An 11,419-nucleotide genomic window follows, 5' to 3' on the forward strand; every position below is an offset into this window, starting at 1 on the left:
TTTGGGGGGCTCGGCCCCCCTATATTTCAGTGCCGAAAGTATCACTAGCGCAGCATAAGCAAAACGAGACTCATTTCCCCCAAACGCTAGGAGAGGTCCTCAATCGAGAGAAGTCCGCAAGATTGTATTTGACATTACCTGTGGCATCGCCCGAGGCATCGGCGACTACAGAGCGTACATTTTCACCCCTCCGAAGTCTAAAGAACAACCAAAAAAGCACCATAAAGCAGGATAATCTGAACTACCTAGTTGTGCATTGTCACAAATCGATTACGGATACACCGGACACTGTTGAAGACATTTTGGGAAATTTGAGTGGGGGGATGCGCCTCCCAAGGGGGTATGCGCTTGGTTTGGAGTACCATGCGTCAAACAACCCCCCCCCCCCCCCTCCCGGACACCACGTTTCAAAACGCTCCGCCGCCTCTGAAACGAATTAATTTCGGAACGTTTTAGTCGGGGCCGGTCTCGAAAACGAAAACTCTGACAGGCCAAAAAGAAACCTCACAACTCAAAGACAAAGATTCTCGCTGTCCAATACGTTTATACAAACATGTTTATACCGCACAAACTTTATCCGTCATCTTGGACTGGACGACCTGGTACTTCAGTCCACTTTCGATTAAGTGTGCTTCATTTCTAGCCGGTGCGAGCGGCAATTTATTTTAGGAAAGAAAGAAAAAACGGCTGTGGATAACGATCTTTTGTTTCAGTTACTGGCTGTTTCAGTGTTTCGTTCGGTGTTTCGTTTGGCTGTTTCGCTGTTTAGTAATGCCACACGGTCAAGCCCTCTCATTGTTACGAATCAGAGGACAGCACAGGGAAAAGCTATGTTTTCATACGTCATCATGCGGTTTCCTTAATTAAATAGCCTGAAACTTGTTTTTACCGTTATAGGTCATCTGTTGATAATGACACAAATTTAGTCATTTAGCCAACATATATACTTAATCCGCCATGTTTGATTTGACTATATTTTATGACCAATAAAATCAAGCGTAAACGCAGCATAACTTTTCGAAGTTTGGGCAAGCCTGCATGTCAAAACACGGTTGATAAGCCATGAACCTTACACGAAGTAGACTTACAGTTTTAACAACAAAAGTTCTCTAGTGAGAAATGAAAAACTACTGGAAGTTTTGGTATACCAGAGTAAAACCCCTTTTAAATAAAAATAAGTCCCAAAGAGGAGGTGGCATCCACCCCTGACTGCCCAACCCCCGCCACCACTTACACGTCTGATTATTAGGGCCTGTTTACAAGCAGGTAGGGTCACCCTAGTGCTAGGGTTACCCTAGCAGGAGGGTTACCCTAGCACTCCCACATTTCTTCTTTTATCATCGACGTGTTTACAAGACAGCTAGGGTAACCCCAGCTGAGCGCTAGGGTTACCCTAGCGCCAGGGTAACCCTAGCGCATTGTAAACGCTTTGCTAGGGATAACTCGCCTACCTGGGACAACTTTATTTTGGCTCCAAGAAGCTAAATATTTTTTAAAAATATCGACAAAAACAGCGAATTGTGACCAAGAAACATCGTGCTCATTCGCAATTTGTCGTATTTTTGCACTGGAACGGAATTATTTTCGAATAACAGCTTCTTACGACAAAGTTTGTGGTAAAATGTTTGGCGCTGCATATGTGAGGTCATTCCATAACATACACTGAACATAAGTATTTATAGTTTCTCCGTCAAACGCGTTCCAACTACAAAAAAAGTGTGCTTGGGACGTTAATGAGCTTGGAAATTGAAATATGATTTTACTAGAACTGATAAACTGCGTAACTAAAACGAAAATCGATTTTGGCTAAGATTATTACCCGTTACATGCTATATTTACAAGGTTAACTGAAGCGTAACCGGTGTAAGTTGACCCGGGTAGAAGGGTTACCCTACCTGAAATTTTTGCTTGTAAACCCGGGCTATCATCTAACCCTCTTGCTAGGGTAACCCTAGCACTAGGGTTACCCTACCTGCTTGTAAACAGGCCCTTAATGTTATCTCTAAAGAAATGAAGTTAAGAAACCCCAATAAATAACGATGAAGAGTCTAATCAGTATATAGAAATGTGGCTGTCAAGCTCTGTCAGATTTGACAAGTTGTTTCAGGAGCCTCAAAAGCCGTACTTTTCTGTTTGCAAGTTTGTTAACCAGAAATGAACCAACTTTATTTGATGTTAATAACTTTATACATCCTCTCGTCTTTTTAAAACTGTGATCACACTTGCAGAGAGTTTAATTTTAACGGAGGAAGTAACTTTCAGTGAACAAGTGAACGCATTATATTTCAATCATGCGGTGGTGCGTTTTTCCTGCTTGTCATGCAGGGCGCTGTAGTTTCTTAAAAAAATAAATTGCCGACACTCCGCAACGGTATAAAGAGTGCCTTGTATATTTGTGCTGTTATTAAGTGAAAACAAACAAACACGAACTTGGTTAATCACTTACTGCCTTAAGTCATCACTGAAAATGTAGTTAATTAGGGAGGGCTATATTGTAAACTACTGGGCCACCGGTAAATTATGTTACCCTCGTTAAATAATAATAATAATAATAATAATAATAATAATAATAATAATAATAATAATAATAATAATTATTATTATTATTATTATTATTATTATTATTATTATTATTATTATTATTATTATTATTATCATACGATCACGCATGAAAACATAGTTTGACTGGGAGAACGCAGGCCCAGCAACTGCATGGCACACTTCAAGCAATACGCAGCTACACGCCACAAGAAATTTATTTCTGCAATTACTAAAGGTAACTCGCACGCTCTGAATAAGTAACTTTAGTATTCAGTTTGTCGCGAGCATGGGACAAACTCGACAAACTTAATACAATTACATACTGGGGTGTGACCGAGCTTAACATTTGTCGTCTTTCTCTTTTTACAGTAGAAATTGTAAATTATTCCTGTGGTTTATTGTTTCAAGAAAATAATCGGAGTTTCTTCTTGTGTTTGCTCAACATCTACGTAGATTTTTGAATCGAAAAACCGTAGAGATAAGTGGTCTGTGGCAAAGGTCTAAAAGGTAAATCAAAATTTTCTCGGAAAGGAAGGAGCCTGGTAGTTAAATGTTTCCATGGCTAAACTCCAGTCTCTGCAGCATGACAATGACTATCAGTCTTTTTAGTCTTCACCCAGCGTTTTGCCAAGTTACCCAATTGTGGCAGGTTCCAATTTTTACACCTGGGCATAAATAGGCACTCTGGGTATAAAGGGTCAGGTAATAGGAAAACTGCCTTGCTGTTGACAAGGTGTGTAGCCGGAACATGAGCTTTAGATTTAAAATTTAGCACGCTACCCATTTGATCTCCACGCCTCCCCTAACTAAAAAAACGTACTGTACATGTATAAAAGTTGTATTAAGCATTTAAATAGAACCACTTACTATCTGATTGATCCGGTAATGGGGCAGGTAAAGAAAAAACAATAAAAAGAAATAGTTAGCAACACTTTTGGGTAGAGATTTAATATTTCACATTATAAAACATGTAATAACTGTAGAGATAGATACACGGGACCGTCTCATGGTAACAGAGCTCAAATTTTACATGTCATGCATTTCGTAAACTTACACATTCAAAAAGAAGTAAATAACGAGATTACTTACAGCCTGGGACGGTTGTGTTAAGTATCCACCGAAAGAAAAGATAATAAAGACGAATTAGTCAGTTCCTGATTTGTAATAAAATGACAAAAAACCAAGCAAAAAGGTACATCTTAGGTGAATCTAAACGTGTGGTAACAGCCCCTTTCATTAACTTGAATCAGCATTTTAACTCAGAAGTATAAATTTTAAATAAATGGTTCTTGTTGGCTACTCAAAAATTTCTATAGTAAAGCAAAATTACCTCACTGGATAAAACAAAATTGCTTTCCTTCGACAAAGCGCTTTTCTCGGCTAGGAAATGTGCACATTGTGACGTGATAATGAACGATAGCAAGCATTTCTGTAATGTCTTGATTCTTTCTAAGAATTTGCACACATTGATTTTTCGAGCACTTAAAACAATCAATTAACAACTTGAAGCAACTGCAGTAATAGTTAAGCTTCTGAGCTTTAAATTTAGTTTCTAGCGACGGATTAAAAAACGAAAAAGTAACTACTTACAATCGTCTGGTTTGGTTCAGGTAGACAACATGAAGAAATAGAAGAAAAGCAACAATTAACAAAACTTACTACTGAAGGAATATCCTTACGTTATTACAGCCCAACTAGTTTATCTTTAACAAAACTTACAAAAGACAATCTTTTATTTTACTTAGAATAACCTTTACTTAGCTGTAAGGATTTCGATAGTCTAGGAAATATTGGCAAGAATAGTTAATATAGCTGCTTGCTAATAATTTAAGATAGTTTGTAGTTCATATCATCTTTTACATATTTTATTTTGGTCACGTGATGATCAATAAACGAGGATAAACGCGTAGAATAAACGCGCTCGCCTTTGGAACTGCACTAGTTTCTTGAAGTTCGTGGTCTTATGCAGAGCGGCAAACAGTTGAGTGAAACAGCCGTCGACTTGTAGGTTTGTTGTCGTTGCATTGAGAAATTGTATAAAACATATCGAAGAACGCGCCTCTACAACTTGTCGACAAAGAGTGACCACTTCGATCGGTTACGCTACAGTGTAAGTTGACGAGACAGTAATCGTCTTATGCCGCAATAAATGCGGCATTGACGCCTTTCAGGAATACCTTAACAACAAACAAACAAACTGAGGACGGCTGTACACACAAAAACGACACACACCAATGGATTTAGCTGGAGCAGCCATCCTACAACCCTGCTTCGCCCAAAGCTGCTACAACATTTAAGACTTTGACGAGAGGGGCGCATCTCGTTTGCGATACACCGGACAGCTTCCTTAACGAGAACATGCAGATTGCCCCACGTCGACAGACATGAAGCAGTATAGAAGATTAAATGGTCCGACTTCTAGATTAGCTTAATCGGAGAGACTGGTAGAAACCTGAACATACATGGAAAACTGACTGAACGCTAACGAGCCACGAGAAAAAAGTGATAAAGCAATCACATAGCTGAGCCGTGTTCACTGTTTTACTAAATAGCCGAGTTTTCCGCGGAAATCTTTCTCACAGAAAAAGCTAGTTTTTTTCAGAGTTTAGAATATAGCCGCTGTAAACGCGCGATAGAATCTAAGCGGGCATTATTTTAGTTTTATAGAAGTCCGTTCAGAAAGGTAGAGGCCCGGTACCCCAGGTGTGCGAATTGTTAGTCGAATTTCACTATTTGACTCCTGCCTCTGTTCTCTTGCTAAGCTTTGTTTTTTAAATGATCTTTTATACAGCACGATTTCACCAGAAACGTTTTACTTGTTTAAATGGAAGTGGGGCATTGCCTAAGAAGATGTCGGCTAAGAAATCATCATTGAACTTTATTGCTCTCTTGTAGTGTACACCACCATGCGCAAAATTTGATTGGAAATTAACTGAGTAAAAAAGTCGGGCTCTAGAAAGTTAGCGCTTGGAGGTAACTGAAAAAGAAGAGCTTTTAGTCGCAAATTAAAGACACAACTCTTAACTTTTATTCATTTTAAGTCGAAGTTAGCGGCGAACTTGAAAACCAAGGGCGCAATGTACGCACACAATTTTTGAATAAAGTTGAAATAAGCTGGCCAAACTTGAACGCGTAAACGTTTAGCCAAAGCTTGTCGTCTTTGTCGATCTTTCAGAATAATCTTTTTGTAGTATGAAATGGTATCTTCATTAATTTAAGAAGAAAACACCATAGAATTGAAAGGAACAAACCGAACCTTCACTTTACCGCTATTACTGCGTGCATTCGTGACTGCGGCTAAAGCAGCGGTGATTCTTCTTGTATAAAATTTTGTTCTCTTGGATGAAAATTTTTTATGCTATATTCTAAACCAAATAGATGACGGTTTTCATATGTCCTATGATAAAATAATGTACTTTTGAAGTTAAAAAAGCAGCAGAATTCTCTCACCCAACGGCTCGGGCATCCACTAGCAGTTTTCTAGACCACAAGCGTGCATTGTTTTCTTTTAGTAGGAACTCAGCCGTGTTCTATTTGAAATCCGCGAATCTGATTGGTTCTTGCATTGTTTTCTATTTAAACACTAGAGTGTTTTTGTTGAGTAGCTATCGGTTGATAGCTACCTTGCAGAAATTTGATAGTTCTTGAAACAAATAAAGTATTATATAGCCTGAGAAACGAAGCTTCAAGGGTTTAGAACGTCAAATTTCCAAGGCGCAACTTTCAGACCAATAGTTGCGAGGAAAAACACTTAATCGTCTTTATTAGTCGGAGGGTTATAAAATAAATAAACCCCTTTCCGGCTCGCTTTTATATTGGAGGGTAATGCCCTTGGCTGAAAGATTGTCCTCAAAATTTCACAGTTGCCCTCGAAGCTACGCCTCTCGGCCAAATGTTCATTTTTAGGACAATATTTCAGCCGCGGGCATTATCCTCCAATATACCAGCCACCTGAAGAGATTTATTTACTAACTATTCACCTCCGAGCAACTCGCGCGCGAAAACTGCACTCGTTTACAGGAATAAACTAGCCAAAAATCATCATTTCGGGCTATATTATCTCACTGCTTTAGTATATACTAAAACAACTATTCACCTGAATCTGTTGAATCTGTTGGTTGTACCGAAATCAAACCTAAAGTCTTATGGAGAAAGATCTTTTCAAAATGCCGCTCCCAGACTATGGAATGCACTTCCAAAAAAACTTAAAGCTATTAAATCACTTGACGTTTTTTTAAAAAAAACTTAAACATTACTCTTTAGAGAGGCCTTCTTATGTTAATCATATTTTATTTTTTAATCCAAAGTAAATTGTATATTTTTTTGAAATTAATATTTTACTTTTTAAAATTGTTAAAACTTAGAGAGGCCTTTTTATATGAATCATTTTTTATTTTTTGATTCAAAGTAAATTGTAAATTATCTTATTAATATTTTGCTTTTTAACATTGCCAAGCGCCTTTGAACTTATGGAAATGGCGCAATATAAATTATTATATTATTATTATTATTATTATTATTATTATTATTATTATTATTATTATTATTATTATTATTATTATTCACCCCAGTGTCGGTGGCTAGTGGTGGATATTTACCTCGCCGTTTCGCCGCTCGGTAAATATCTACCACTTTAGGCACCTCCACTTAGGTGAAAGGTTGTTAACTTTAAATATTATTCTTTCAACTTTGCGATTGTGGATTTGTCACTTACGGTTTGTTGCAATTGAACACAATGGACAACTGAAAATAATAACAAAAAAGCAACATATCAAGTAGCTACTTACTCCCTGGTTGGTTTGTTTTTATGTTTGTTGTCGTCAAATGAAAAAAAGAGAGAAAAGAATAACACTTCATTAGTATATGTGCTGAACTAGCAATAATAACATTCCTGTAAAAGTTAATTCTTGTTTTGCGAAGTTAATATATTTCTTTCTTAAATTATTAAGCAATATTTTTTGTCTCTAAAATACGTTATGATCTAAACCGAACTGCACTGAAAGTTGCGTTTATAAAATAAATTCCATAAACTTGTAATTATGCCTTCTTGGCAATATTCTGTTAACGTCGCGTTTGTGAATTTACAAAAAATATTCTTGAACTCCCCTGCACCAGTAACCCTCCAATGAATGAATGAAACTTATGTTAATCATATTTTATTTTTTAATCCAAAGTAAATTGTATATTTTTTTGAAATTAATATTTTACTTTTTAAAATTGTTAAAACTTAGAGAGGCCTTTTTATATGAATCATTTTTTATTTTTTGATTCAAAGTAAATTGTAAATTATCTTATTAATATTTTGCTTTTTAACATTGCCAAGCGCCTTTGAACTTATGGAAATGGCGCAATATAAATTATTATATTATTATTATTATTATTATTATTATTATTATTATTATTATTATTATTATTATTATTATTATTCACCCCAGTGTCGGTGGCTAGTGGTGGATATTTACCTCGCCGTTTCGCCGCTCGGTAAATATCTACCACTTTAGGCACCTCCACTTAGGTGAAAGGTTGTTAACTTTAAATATTATTCTTTCAACTTTGCGATTGTGGATTTGTCACTTACGGTTTGTTGCAATTGAACACAATGGACAACTGAAAATAATAACAAAAAAGCAACATATCAAGTAGCTACTTACTCCCTGGTTGGTTTGTTTTTATGTTTGTTGTCGTCAAATGAAAAAAAGAGAGAAAAGAATAACACTTCATTAGTATATGTGCTGAACTAGCAATAATAACATTCCTGTAAAAGTTAATTCTTGTTTTGCGAAGTTAATATATTTCTTTCTTAAATTATTAAGCAATATTTTTTGTCTCTAAAATACGCTATGATCTAAACCGAACTGCACTGAAAGTTGCGTTTATAAAATAAATTCCATAAACTTGTAATTATGCCTTCTTGGCAATATTCTGTTAACGTCGCGTTTGTGAATTTACAAAAAATATTCTTGAACTCCCCTGCACCAGTAACCCTCCAATGAATGAATGAAACAGATGCCTGTTTGTCATTTGAAAACTGTGACTCGCAGGTTATACATGGCCGTGCAAATGACTGCACAAAGGAGAAAGAAACTGAGGAGATTAGGATATGGAGACCCCTGAATCCCTTCTCTTTAGGCATTTCTCCTAATAAACCTAAAGAATTTTTAAAGCTTTATGACGTCAGAAAATATGAGTATGTAAAGAGTCCCGGTAATCTAACCTTCATTCAAGTATTGCAGTTTTTTGTTGATGTTAAGTAGAGTATTTAATAAAAGCTATTTACCTTATTATAGGTGTTGCCGAGTCCAACTATTAAACTACGAAAAGTCCAAATGTAACTACAAAAGTCTAAGTTTAACTACAAAATGTCCAAAGTTTAACCACGAAATGTCCAAAATTGTTCATAAAACACGTTGTTCCAAAAGTCGCAAGTTTTTTAATGGAAGCCAAGCCTTCTCTCAAGGTAACCTAGCTTTTAGCTCGTTTCCAGTTTATCGCGGCAACTCCGCGACAATAGGAAATTTTCGAACTTTTCATGATTTTGTTAACTTAGAAAAAGACTGATGTCGCAAAGAAATGTTAGACAAATTCTCCAAGACTCGTTGAAAATGTTTTGATGTTTAAATCCGTTTTGACGTTTAAACACGTCTTGTTTCCGTAATTAAATTTGCTCAGGAAAACTTTAGGATTTTTGTTTTCCCCGATCTTTTTTCTTATCATGTTCCTTAATGCTCCTATTTTAAAGAAATGTTGATTTTGTGACAAACTACGCACGAGGAGACGAGAACGATGAAGTTGAAATTCGTGCATTTACCGGAAGTCAGTGAGGTTTTCGAGTCAGGAACTGGGTCGGTTACTATGCTCTTAATCCATTTATCATTTCTTCTCATTAATATTTTCTTCTTGTAGCTACATTGTGAAGTTATTACAATTGTTCGAGCACTGTTTACTTCCTAGAAGCCATATTGGATTTGAAACTGTTCCTTAGTCCTCAAAAAGCAATATTCAGAAACCGGAAGTCTGAGGCGAGCTCCGCACCTAGCAACGCGTAAACAAACAAAAGTTTTGAGGTCTGCAGGCCTTTTTAACAGCGGAATTTCATCAAACATGGCGGCATCGAACACGATGGAACACGAACACGAAGAAACTATAGTTAGTGGCTATGAAGAAACTGAACTATTTGTGGGTTTTTCAGGCCATTTTACCAACAGATTTTCAGTTTTCTACCTATGAGCTTTTGGGAGCAGTAGGGTAAATGGAAAATCTCGGGAAGTATTGTGCATCATGCTTCAAAACTTGGTGGAACGAAAGATTACATGCAAACAAACAAACGCAGTTTCAACACCGGTCAGAGGAGGAACTGTTCTTCCAAAAAAAGAGAATAGAGTGTGTTCATGGCGGCCATATTGGAGGAGTGAAACAATAGAATGATTTTCCTTTGGGAAAAAAACATTTTTATGCATATATCTTTTATTTTTTGACTCCTCCAACATGGCTGCCATGAACACACTCTATAGTAAGTGTTCTGTTTAGAATTTGAAAATATCCGTGATAACACCAACAACAATTCTTATCAGAGCTTGAGAAAATTAATTTCAAAGTTCACAAGAACCATGTAAACTATAGGTAAAAGCTCTCGTGTAGCTATTTTATAAATTCGTCTTAGTTAAGCGATCCAGTGGAACTTCAAGATTTATTTTCGATGTTTGGTGTTGTTAAAAATTATTTCTTTTGATAGGATATTTGAAACAGTAACACATTTTGTCCAATTAATACTCGAAGTCCTGGCAGATTTCGATATAAATGTTATCTAACTAAGATAGAAAACAGTAAAGAAGTAACAATAAACCGAAAAAAAACTTGGATGGTTAAGACTGAGAAATATAACGAAAGGATTATGAACGAGGAATTAAAAAAAAAATGGGATATATATATTTTTAAGATGAGCTATCAGTGACGTAGCTCCTTTTTAAGAAGTAGCTTAGTTTAACAACAAATTTCAGTTACACTTCATCACTTACGGTTTGACTGAGAGGGAAAATATAAGAAGTTGAAGTGTTGAACATTGTTTTTATGAACACAATGTGCAACTGAAGAAGATAATAAAAAATTGCAATATAACAAGTGGCTACTTACAGGCTGGTTGGTTTGTTTTTATGTTTGTTGTCGTCAAATGAAATAGAGAGAGAGAAAAGAATAAAACGTTCATTAGTATATATACTGAACAAGCATGAAAGTTAATTTCTGCTTTGGGAATTTAATACATTGTTTTTTTAAATTATTAAGCAATATTTATTGGAGGATAATTTGTTTCTAAAATATGTTACGTTCTTAAACTAACTGCACAAAAGGTTGCGTTTATGAGAGAAATTCTATAAACTTCTAGTCATGCGTTCTTGTCAATATTCTGTCATCGTCGCGTTTGTGGATTTAAAAATACTCTTGAACTTCTCAGCATCAGTACCCCTTCAACTGCAATTTGAATGAAACAGATGCCTGTTTGTCGACTGCGCGAAGGAAAAAAGAAACTGAAGAGATAGAGAAGCCGAGAGCGCATTTCCTTTTATAGACCCTTGTTGTTCTGTGTGTTGTTCCGTGTTTTCTTTCGTCAGTTAACTTCGCCTTTGGCGAATAATTGTTAAATGTATCGGTGACCTTAAGAGTAGTCTCCTTGCAACTAATATTATTGTGACGGAAACTGTAGGTATAAAGGAATAAGGTTCGTGTGGATTTTATGAGGTGGCAACGTTGTTATGCGAATTAAAACTACCGTTATTTTTGCAATTAAACTATCTCACCTTCTGTTAGTCAATATTATGATTCACATTTTTTTAAATTGTAGGAAACCTCAAATTAAGACGGATTCCATCAGGAAATCGAGCAA

The sequence above is a fragment of the Oculina patagonica genome, chromosome 10, assembly GCF_052425735.1.
Source record: "Oculina patagonica isolate OP01 chromosome 10, crgOcupat, whole genome shotgun sequence".
In the NCBI taxonomy this organism is placed as follows: Eukaryota; Metazoa; Cnidaria; class Anthozoa; order Scleractinia; family Oculinidae; genus Oculina; species Oculina patagonica.